We start from the raw sequence: 11,305 nt of genomic DNA, 5'->3' as shown, positions 1-11,305 counted from the left end.
ATCAACACCCATAATCACAACAACCCATCATCATCACATCATAACCATCACCACCCATCATCATAACCTCACCAATCATTACCACCACCCATCATCATCACTACCACCCATCATAATCACTACACATTATCATCAACAACCATCATCATTACCATCCTTCATAATCACCACCCATCATTATCATCACCACCATCCATTATCAAGAAACATCATCATCACCACCCATCATAAATTAACAAACACACACAGCTACAAACATAGATATGTAACCTGACACAGACATAGATAACAGAAACACACAAATAAACAATCTCATTAACAAGTTACTTAAAAAAGCCCATATTACCACTGTCAGGATAGGTGCACACAGACAAATCCTTTACACAATAATAATTTACATGGAACTCAAATGCACACTTAGTACAACCACCTCACTCACTTAAATATAACTACAGATCAATAACTATACTACAAACCTGAATTTAAAACTAAATAAACCAATGGGATGGTGTTTATACGCTTGAAATGTAATGAATGAAATGCAACTTAATAATTCCAATTAAACAAAAAATAACTACGAACAAATATGAAACCTGAGGCCTAGGTATATGCCAGGCCTGATGGCCAGGCATCGCTTCAGTCCTCGCCGCAGTAACGGCGACATCAATAACAGCACAAAGCGAGGGGGCAAATGTTTAATGTCGAACCGAGGACTCTGCTGTTTCCGGTGACGCACAACACCCGCACTGCACCACGTGGTGCGCCCGCCAAGCGCGTGGGGGCGGAGCCTCGCTGTAGTGACGTCACCTCTGTTACGTCATAGCCACGCCTCCACCCGCAGTCGAGAGGAATGTGCACGAGTGAGCAGCAGCAGAAGCCTTTGCAGAGCGATTCCTCAACGAGGTGAGCGTCCCTGTTGACGATGCGTGTTGTTTATTTTTATTGCACGTTTTGACTACAAACTAAAGCTTCATTATTTTTGAATATGTAGGTAATTGGATTTTCTGCAACCAAATTAGGACTTGGTTAGGTTACTTGGCATGCTCTGATATGTTGCTGTTACTGTCATTGTTTAGACCCAAAGCAGGTCAACATTTAAAACGTTCATAACTAACCTGTTTAAATCTCATATAATATGATTAACATGTCTATAATTATTGTGTTCTGATTGCCTGCATAATTGTGTCCTGCATTACATGTTTTGAATGTTATCCAACACGGGGGTGGAGTCTGCCTTTTAGTTCAGACCCTAGCTGCTGCCATAGACGTCTCCTATCTGTGACGTCACAGCCACATGGGCGGTACCTCTGACATCACGTGACCAGTGACGTCATTCTCGGGTTATAACAGATAATTTAAGTGTGGTCATTTGACCCCAATGACCTACAAGACATAGGGGGGCCTTTATCAAGCAGTAGATTAATACAAATGGGCTGTGCATCAACATGCTTGTCTGGATTAGAGGTTAAACATCACGGTTATGTTTGGCGATTATGTTTAATGCAATAGGCAGTTGGAATAAACATGTTCGCGTGGGTGGATGAGTGAGTGATCTGACGCACGCGTGAGTTGGAAAACAAGCGAGTGAGTGGACTTGTAAAACAAACGGCACGAAAGTGATTTGATTGGTACAGCGAGTGGTCAATATGGAATAATTGTGAGGATGAGTGATTCAAAAGGCTGATAAATCTGAGCGTTTTTACAACCTCTCCAGCCCCTCCAACATCAAACAGAAACGACTCCTTCACCACAAAACATGGACAGACAACGCAAGTGTGCTGATATCTTGGAGGACTATGATGGTAAGTCCCAGTTACCTGCATCACGTGGCTTTTATGCAGAGGAGGCAGCTCCCTGATGGGAAAAGGTAAACGGTCAAGGGTGGCAGACAGCATGGATTTAGAGCTGCGTTTCAGCCATATTGGTTTAAACGGGGGTCTCAACTTTATGAAATTAATGATCTCAACATGCTTACAAAAATATGACTTGTAATGTTTTACTACCATGTGACTAATGTTTCTCAACAGCAGGTCATGTTATGTGTTAAGAGGTAATTACAAGAATCTCAGAATTAGCTCCGTGAATCTCCACGTGCTTCGTTCTCTAATACATTACTCGTCCTTTGAATTAATTTTAATTTCCGTAGCCCGGGAGTCATGGCGCCAGTCGACCACGTGGGGGGATATTATGGATGAAGTGGACCCTTTCCCAGGCCAAAGCTACGACCATCCCTTCCCAAAGGTGTGTATGGGGGTCTATGGGGGTCAAACACCACATTCTCTCCACACTCCCACACTATTGCACCAAAACATCACTACACCTCACATCACCACACCATCTCTTCACACCACCACCAACTCAATACAATATACTCTTAGTTTTTTCGGTAAAGTCACGTATGTGACTCTTTCTTAGGTTTTTTCGGTGAAGTCACATACGTGAGTATGAATCCTTGCAGTCACGAAAGCTTCAAATCGATAATCAATACAATATCATAGAGCCTCATAAAGCGTCAATACCATCACAAGGCACCGTCCACAATTTCACCTCTTCATATCACAACACCATCTCCCAACACCATCACTCTATCCCTCCATCATCACGTCATACCATGAGTTAATGTGCATGTTTTCATCTGTACATAGATGTGCCAGTATGCATTTTTGTTTGTGTATGTGCCCGTCCATGTTTGTGTGCCTGCGAGAATGGATGTTGTCCTGAGTGCGCATGTCTGAATGGTCATGTGCTTATCTTCGCGTGAACAGAGGAGCATTGGGGAGGTGAAGAACTTCAGCGGAGTGAAGCGTCTCCAGGAGGACAAGCGCCTTGCGAAGGAGAAATGCACAATGGAAGAGACGCGCCCCAATGAGGTGAAGCACCTCGCCAAGGTGAAGCACCAAACGGAGCAGAATTGCCTTCGAAACAAAATCCTCAACGACGTCAAACGCGTCATGGAAAAGCGCCTCCTTGAAGAAACGCGCTTCATGGAGGAGAAGCGCCTTCGCGAGGTGAAGCGTCTCAAGGAGAAGCATCTGGAGGAAGAGAAGCGCCTCATAGATGTGAAGCGGGTCAAGGAAGAGAAGCGCCTCATGGAGGAGAAGCGGGTGGAAGAAGAGAAGCGCCTTGTCGAGGAGCAGCGCCTCATTGAGGTGCAGCGGGTCGAGGAAGAGAAGCGCCTCATGGAGGAGAATCGCCTCTTTGAGGTGAAGCGTCTCATAGAGCTGAAGCGTCTCGAGAAGAAGAAGAAGCGTCTTGAGGAGAGGCGCTTTCGCAAGGTGAAGCTCCTCGAGGAGAAACGTCTCATGCAGGAGAAGCGCCTCGTTGAGGTGAAGCGTCAAGAGGAGGAGGAGGAGCACTTGATGGAGGAGAAGCGTCTTGTGGAGCAAAAGCGCCTCGAGGAGGAGGAGCGCCTCGCCAAGATCGAGCGACAATGGCTCCAGACCGATACCACCAGCAGAAGCACCACCGCCACCACCGCCACCACCACGACCACCACCACCAGCAGCACCACCACCGCCACCACCGCCACCACCACGACCACCACCACCGCCAACGCAACCAAACCTGTGTTGAGCCCAATTGCTTCGAGCTTTGGAGAAGAGGGCTTCCAAGAAGATAAAGCAAACTCCGGAGTCGCTGAACCACGGTAAACCACCCTGCGTGTGCGCCCTGTGTGTTTATTAAATCCTTTATATCAAGTTCGCTTGCTTGCGTGCTTGCTTGCTTACGACCGTGCAAATCTTTCGGTCGTTTTTTCACCCACTTCCCGTGATCCAATCGAGCTGACATTTTGCACACAGACTCGTTGTGCGAGACAATTAATGTCCGTGAAATTTTTTTCCAAAATTTTACACTGTTTAGGGAAAACAAATTAAATATTTAATTACCAATTGGTTAATACTGGCAGACAATCATCTGACCCATAGGTGGCAGCGATCTCAAGCCAGAGGACGAGATGACTCTAGCCGCCACGCATATAAAGGATTTATAGTGAAAAGCTTTGTTTTTACGGGTTATACTTATTTTTGTTATTTATTGCCATGCTTCTCACGCAGCATCAGCCTTACTCGGTCTCAAAACTTCTTTTCAGGAGGATCCTGCCAAGTTTGCTCGCATTTTGCAAGAAAGTTGCTACTGTTTGCGATCCAAATTGAACGATTTGCATTGCTCGTGTGGGTTCAGTAACAGGGAGAAAGCTGCATAACCTTCCCAGAACAGGTGGCTGCATAATCCACACGGAGAATGTGGCCAAACGTGGAAATCAAACCCAGGGCAATGTTGCTGTGACGCACAGGTGCTCAAGCCCTTGTCGCGCTCTCAAAATTCACAGACACTGCAAACCCCACGTGTACATTCCGCTATACTGAGGACAGATTTATTTTTCATAACTGGTTTCTGGGTTAGACCACAACGAAGTGGGCATATCTTCACCATGTAACCCTCCATCCACCGTGAGATTTTCGCTGTCTATCGCCTGTTTCCAGGCCAGCTGCCAAGTCGCCTTGTAATGCACAGCGACAGCTACCACTGAGAGGGGTGTTCAATTTAAAACGCGATGAGATGAGAGATGCGAGAGGCTCATCGCATGCAATGAACTCTGAGATGCCTTCGACGTCAAGAGAGGTGGCTCTCTCGACCACAAATCACTGACGGACACTTTTTTTTAAATCGTGGATGTGTTGAAGCGACCAAATGGTCGTGCACTCATTCTTCACAGCTTACAGTTCAGATTTTGCTTCCCGCCCTGGCTATTATTGCTGCTGCATTGACCACACAGATCCACACCCATTCCGTCACAGTTGACGTTCAGGATTTCTATCGATGCCATTTGAATTGCTTAGGACATTGTGCAAGGGGTCAATTAGAATATACATATAGAAAAATGTCAATCTAGATTTTAAGTTTTAGTGACTACAGGGATCCATACTCTTTGTTATATCGGTAAATTAACGTAGGTATGAAATAAAATAAATTAAATCACGACGTTTCGATGGCCATGTTGTTATTGCAAGAACGTTTCTTGCTGTGGGTTTCTCACCTGATGATAATTGCTTGTGTTGCAATCGAAACGTTGTGATTTTATTTATTATATTTTATACCTACGTGACTTTACCGAAAGAACCAAAAAAATGTCACTTCAAATTATTCAGCTAAATTTGCACAGCAACGCCACCCACTACGGTGAAGCTACAGGAGTCTGTGTGAGACACAGCTGCACCTTTCTCAAGGATAACCTGGCGCCATGAGAATGACAGCACCAATACTAAGCACACTCACTGGCCATGTCGTTATTGCTGTTTCTATTCAGCTCGAATTAATCCGCCACACATTCCACCCACTGACGATGCCTTCATATCCGCCTGCCCGCCGTACCTTTCTTTATTATTGACAACTTGCAGCTCAGCACACGGCAGATGCCTGCGCAGCGCGACTCACGACCTCCTCTCGATACCAAGATCCAGGATGGTTATGTCTATGCGCCGCTTCTCGGTGGCAGCCCCAACAGTCTGGAACAATATCCCCCTGCACATTCGCAGCATCACCTCAATCGCCTCCTTCAAGAAACACTTAAAAACTCACCTCTACAATCATGCTTTTGAGCGACTCTGAGCTTGGCTCCGCGCCTCTGAGTTGCGACCATTACGTCTGCAAATTTGCGCGCGTTACAAATTGAACGATTATTATTATTAGATGGCGATGTCTGCCGTAGCAGCAAGGTGGAACGGTGTCGTGTTGTCTCTTCACAGATCTGAGCCAGTGCAGCCCTCCTCCTCACTCGTCCAGGCCTTTGAAGTGAAGACAGAGGTTATGGAGAAGGAGGCGAAGGAAGAGGTGAAGGAGGAGATGATGGAGGATGAGGCAGAGACAGAGGATGAGAAATCGGAGGAAGAGAAGGCAAAGGAGGACGAGATTGTGATGGTGACAATGGAGGAGAACACGGAGGGAGAGGAGAAAGACAATACGGAGATGGAGGACAAGGAGACAACAAAGGATGAACAGATGGTCGTGGTGGAGGACATGGAGACGACGGACAAAGTGGAAACAATGGTGGTGGAGGAGGAAGAGAAGACGGTGGTGGAGATGATGGTGCCGGAAGGTGAGGAGATGAAGGAGGAAGAGATGGTGCTAGCGGAGGAGAAGAAGATGGAGAAGATGGAGGTGGTACAGCAAGAGGAGGAGGTAGAGGAGAAGATGGTGGCGGAGGATGAAGAAGAGGGGATGGAGGAGGATGAGACGGAGGAGAAGATGGAAGAGGTGCAGGTGGAGATGCACGAAAAGAAGAGGAAGCGAGGGGGCCTCGCTCGCGTGGCGAGAGCGATCGCCTCACTCCTCCGCCGCGTGCTGCTTTGTGGTGGCAGGTCCACCGCCCAGTAGGGGTGGTGGCGGTGGTCGTGCATCGGTGCCAACCGTGACCGCTATCACCACACTACCCGCCCACGCCGTGATACTCGCTACACACACCACACGGGTCCCCAGAGAGACGGTGCCACTGGGACCACAGCTGGGGAATGAAGCTGAGCAGCAGATGCCAGGACTACAGCGGAGAATGACTGCTGCCAGGAGACCTCACATCACACACACACGGGACTATGTCATTAGCATAGCCGGCCCCACACTGGGCCCCTTCCATGCTGGTTTTCATCCAGGCGGTCCTCATGGGATGACCTTGCCATGGTTTACAGGACATGGAAGGGGCAGCTGACCCAGGGTGAGAGAACTGGAGGGGTCTGGTGCAGACAATGAACTAAACATGCACGTGCCAAGTCTCAAGGATGCTGTGTTAAGAATTAGGATCAATATAATTGTTGTTGTTGTTGTTACTATAAACTTCGTGAAATCAACCCTTGAGGACACAACGTAACGTTGCATTGCTTGCGAGTGCTGCCTGGGTTTCTTTAAATGAGCCTTGGCTCGTGTGTGCGGTATCCCAGCTGTGTGTGCAGCGGTACAAAGACAAATAGATAACAAAAAAGGTTTTGGGAAATGGTCCTTCTACAAAGCACATACAAGCGGTGGTGAGAAACATATTCAGGTTATTTGCCTTTTTCATAACAAACCGCCCCTACTCTGCTCCATTGATCCCCTGCCTCTCTGCTCCACTGCCCCTCTGCTACACCATCTGCCTCAGCAGTTGAAAAAAATGATTAAGTATCTTAAATCCCCTTACCTCTGTGCACCAAGCAGTGAGAATGGGTGCGGCACGTGTGGAGGCCGACGTCCAACTCCCTGCTCCCCTTGAGCGGGCGGGTCGCGACGTCCACCCCCTCCACTCCCACCTCCTCCTCTTCCGCCGCCTCGCGCCAGGCCCCCGCCGGTCGGGTGATCACCCCCCCATCCCGCACCAGCGCCCTCTCTGAGGGACATCGCTCACTCGCTGGCTCACCACCGCCCGGGGTTATTTTCCACACGCACACGTACCCCCCACCACACAAATACGAACACGGAGGCGTGCACATACGCGCCCCTGCAGGCGTGTATTTCCCTCACAAAGGCTGGCGCTAATCAAAACGGCAGTATGAATATGCGCGTGCACCTTCGGGGGTCAAACCCTAATCCGCTTGCACACAAAGGCTAATGCTAAAGGGCTGTGTGAATATCTGAAGACGCGTGGTTCCTCAACGATCAGCACTACGGTCCCCAGAGGACCCAGCAGCGTAATGCAAACACGCGGTGCAAACTCGCTGTGTAAAGCGCGCTGTGTAAACACGCACACGAGCGCAAGCGCGTGTAAACGACGGCGGCCGTGTGTGCTGCAGTACAGTGGCGGCTCCTGCAAAATCTCTCAGGGGGGCCAAATGTCTGGATGATTGACAAGGATAAGGTCCACCCATGCAATGGATAAATTAACAGCTTAAGCATGTAAAGGCAACTTCACTTCTTTAATATTAATGAAAAATAAAGTGACTCGTACAATACATCTTGTTTGTTTCTATCTCACTATTATTACAATCCACTCAGTTTATTTTATTAAAGATTCCACTAGGTGGCGACAAATAACATTGTTGACTGAAACGTTCTTACGTATGATGACGTAAGCACGTTAGGGCGAGCCCTCCCGTAAGCCATAGAGAATGCATTGCAGCTCCCCCGTTCGAAAAAAAACATCTTTGAATGTAAGTCTATGGGACCACACGGGGCGATTCTCAGTCAGAGTGAAATCGCCCAAAAAGAGGCGGTACTCCACAGAACGTGACATGACGCTGATTGGACTATATCCAGAGGCACAGTGACGGCTGAGATTGGTGGTGCGTCGCCCAATCGCCCTAATGAAGAAACCGCCCCTGCTGCAGTACATGCACCCCACGTGCACACTCCAATCACTCACACCACCCCCACGCTGCAGCCCTGCGCTCGCGCTCACACCGGGCACACGTCTCTCCACGCAAACGCGCAACACACAGATCATAGACGCTATGCCGAAGTTCTGCCCATACACACATAAATCACAATAAACCAATATTCTGTACTAGAGTTTATTAATGGCGCCAATACGCATTACCCGGAGGAAGAATATGAAGCGAGACGAGCTTAGCGTAACTCTGCCTATGAACCCAGCTACTCAGACGCCCTACCACGAACCTCGAAACTGGACTCGCGGCATCCCACGGACGCTGAGTGAGTCGGAGGGAGAAGGACGAGAGAAGACTTATACAGGGAGGAACAATGTTCCACACTGCCCACCAGGGATTATTTAGCTGTCTGTCTGTCTGACTGTCTGTCTGTCGTGCATAAATAAATATATAATACACACGGCTCTTTGATTGGTGGAGACCTTACAAACAGCTCTTTGATTGGTGGAGACCTACTGCCGGGTACGGAGAGGGGAGGTGCCTAAGGGAGGAGGGTCAGGGGAGGGGCCTAAGGATATGGGGGGAGTCAGGAGAGGGGCCTGAGGGGGGGGGGGGGTTCAGAGGAGAGGCCTGAGGGAGGAGGGTCAGGGGAGGGGCCTAAGGATATGGGGGGTTGGTCAGGGGAGGGGCCTAAGGGAGGGGGGTAATGGGAGGGGCCTAAGGGAGGGGGGGGGGGGCAAGGGGAGGTGCCTAAGCAAGGGGGAGGGGCCGATAGTGAAGGGGGCTGTCTGCCTGGCTACCTCAAGTCAAGTTATCTTGTACACAGGTAGGAACAACAGGTTCCACACTGCCCACCAGGGATTATTTGTCTGTCTGTCGTGCACGAATGCGCTGTCCAACCAAGTTCCTACCTGCCCACTCCGAAAGAACGTGTTCCAATCATTGTCTCGCAGCAGCACTCGCTGGCATCACACGGATGCTGTGAGCGGCTTGAGGAGGCAGGGCAGCAGGCAGGGAGTGGATCGTGACGGCGCGAAGGTTGTAGACAACTGCCCACATCATCCCGGGGCTCCCACCTTTATACTCTAAACTTCAAAGGCCCGGGGGAGAGGGGGGGGGCGTCGCGCAGCCAATTACGCGCCTACCTTTCGATTTACATCTGATGCCCCGCTCTCACCTGGAGCGTCCGTTACACCTCCACCCATCGTTTTCTTAGTTCGTGCCTTCGTTTTTTTTGCTCTTTTCACCCCTTACACATTGTTTTCACGTGCCCAGAAGTTTGCGTCTTAGGGTCTTTACGCCTATTATTCCACCCTCCGTCCTCCCAACAATGTTGTGTGTAACTCATTGCGGTTGGCCCAGGGCACCTTTTTATTCTAGATTTGAAGCTTTCGTGACTGCAAGGATTCATATTCTTAGGTTTTTTCGGTAAAGTCACGTAGGTAAAACATCAAAATTAATGAAAATAAAATAAAATAAAAATCACGACGTTGCCTCCGAAACGTCGTGATTTTTATTTTATTTTATTTTCATTAATTTTGATGTTTCACCTTTTTATTTTTGCGCCCATACAATTTTAAGCCAATTTGGGGGCACCGGAATGTAACCTGTTCTGTGAGTGTCGGCCAATCTACTGGCACCGGGAAACCGTGGGACTCTCCCACCTTGGGGCCTCTCGGATTAAAACCCGATGTGTCAGGCAACCCCCGGCCAGGACACTACGTGTGTGCGCTGCGTGCGGGTCGCGTGTTTAGTTGCGGGGGCCGGGAGGGAGTCGCGTGGAACCACAGGTGCTTAGTCCGTGTTGTGAGCTGGATATGGCGGTGGTGAATCATCCAGTGGAGCTGTCTTCTCGTATGGAGGAGGTGAAATCTGCAGACACACATACAAAGGCAAAGCTCCCCAGCTAGCCTCTAGCAGGGATATTGAGGCAAGTGCTGTTACACACAGACAAATGCAAAGCTTTACCAGGTAGCCTCTAGCAGCGATATAGGGGCAAGTGCTGTTACACACAGACAATGCAAAGCTCCCCCAGGTAGCCTTTAGCAGGATGTAGGGGCAAGTGCTGTTACACACAGACAAAGGCAAAGCTCCCTCAGGTAGCCTCTAGCAGGGCTGTAGCGGTAAGTGCTGTTACATACAGACACATGCAAAGCTTCCCCGTGTAGCCTCTAGCAGGCTGCAGGGGAAAGTGCTGTCAGTAGTAGCGAGTAGCAGCACACGCACCTCATTGGTCGCCTCGAAGCCACGCCCCTTGTGGACGGGGGCCGTGGGCACAATGCCACGCCCCCTTGCCTCTGATTGGTCTACAGGAGGAACGCCGCCCATCTGCGAACGACAGCCCATTGGAGCAGAGCCAGCAACACGCCTATCGTGAACCCCACCCACCCACACAACCACTCATTCACCCACACACTCACCCACCCACTCACCCATTCACTGACTCACCTACTCACCCTCCCACCCACTCACCCACCCACTCACCCACCACACTCACCCACCCACCCACCCACTCACCAACCGACTCACTTACTAACTCACTCACCCACCCACCCACCCTGACTGACTCACCAGCTGGTGCTGCTCCATCAGCTCAGAGTATCCACCCACCCACGACCTCCTCCACCATCTCTTCCTCGTCCTCAAGAAGCAGCACAAGAGAAGTCCCAGCGAGAGGGCGAGGAGCAGACCCAGGATGGAGATACCGGCCCTGAAGATCACTCATGGGGGGGGGGGGGGGGGGAGATCAGTGTGTGATCAGCGGTGATCAGCGGGGATCAGCTGTGATGATGCATCATTGGATCGTGAGGTCGAACTCACTCGGTAACTCACTCACCCACTCACCCACTCACTCACCCAATCACCCACCCACCCACTCACCCACCCACCCATCCACTCACCCACCCACCCACCCACTCACCCACCCACTCACCCACTCACTCACTCACTCACCCACTCACCCACCCTCCTACTCACTCACCCACCCACCCACCCACTCACTCATCCACCCGCCC

The 11,305-nt window shown here is 50.0% G+C and overlaps 1 long non-coding RNA gene across 1 annotated transcript; it reads right to left on the bottom strand.

The window, feature by feature from the left end:
• Positions 1–9,056: 9,056 nt before the first annotated feature.
• LOC144737850 (uncharacterized) lies at positions 9,057–11,012 on the bottom strand. The gene is made up of 3 exons (XR_013589083.1): positions 10,863–11,012; positions 10,518–10,619; positions 9,057–10,163 (listed from the first exon to the last, which is right to left on the bottom strand). It is a non-coding gene; the product is annotated as an uncharacterized LOC144737850 (long non-coding RNA).
• Between the last annotated feature and the right edge of the window lie 293 nt (positions 11,013–11,305).

Source organism: Lampetra planeri, chromosome 74 (assembly GCF_965212315.1).
Source record: "Lampetra planeri chromosome 74, kcLamPlan1.2.h2, whole genome shotgun sequence".
Classification (NCBI taxonomy): domain Eukaryota; kingdom Metazoa; phylum Chordata; class Hyperoartia; order Petromyzontiformes; family Petromyzontidae; genus Lampetra; species Lampetra planeri.
This window is presented reverse-complemented; position numbering and strand designations above follow the sequence as displayed.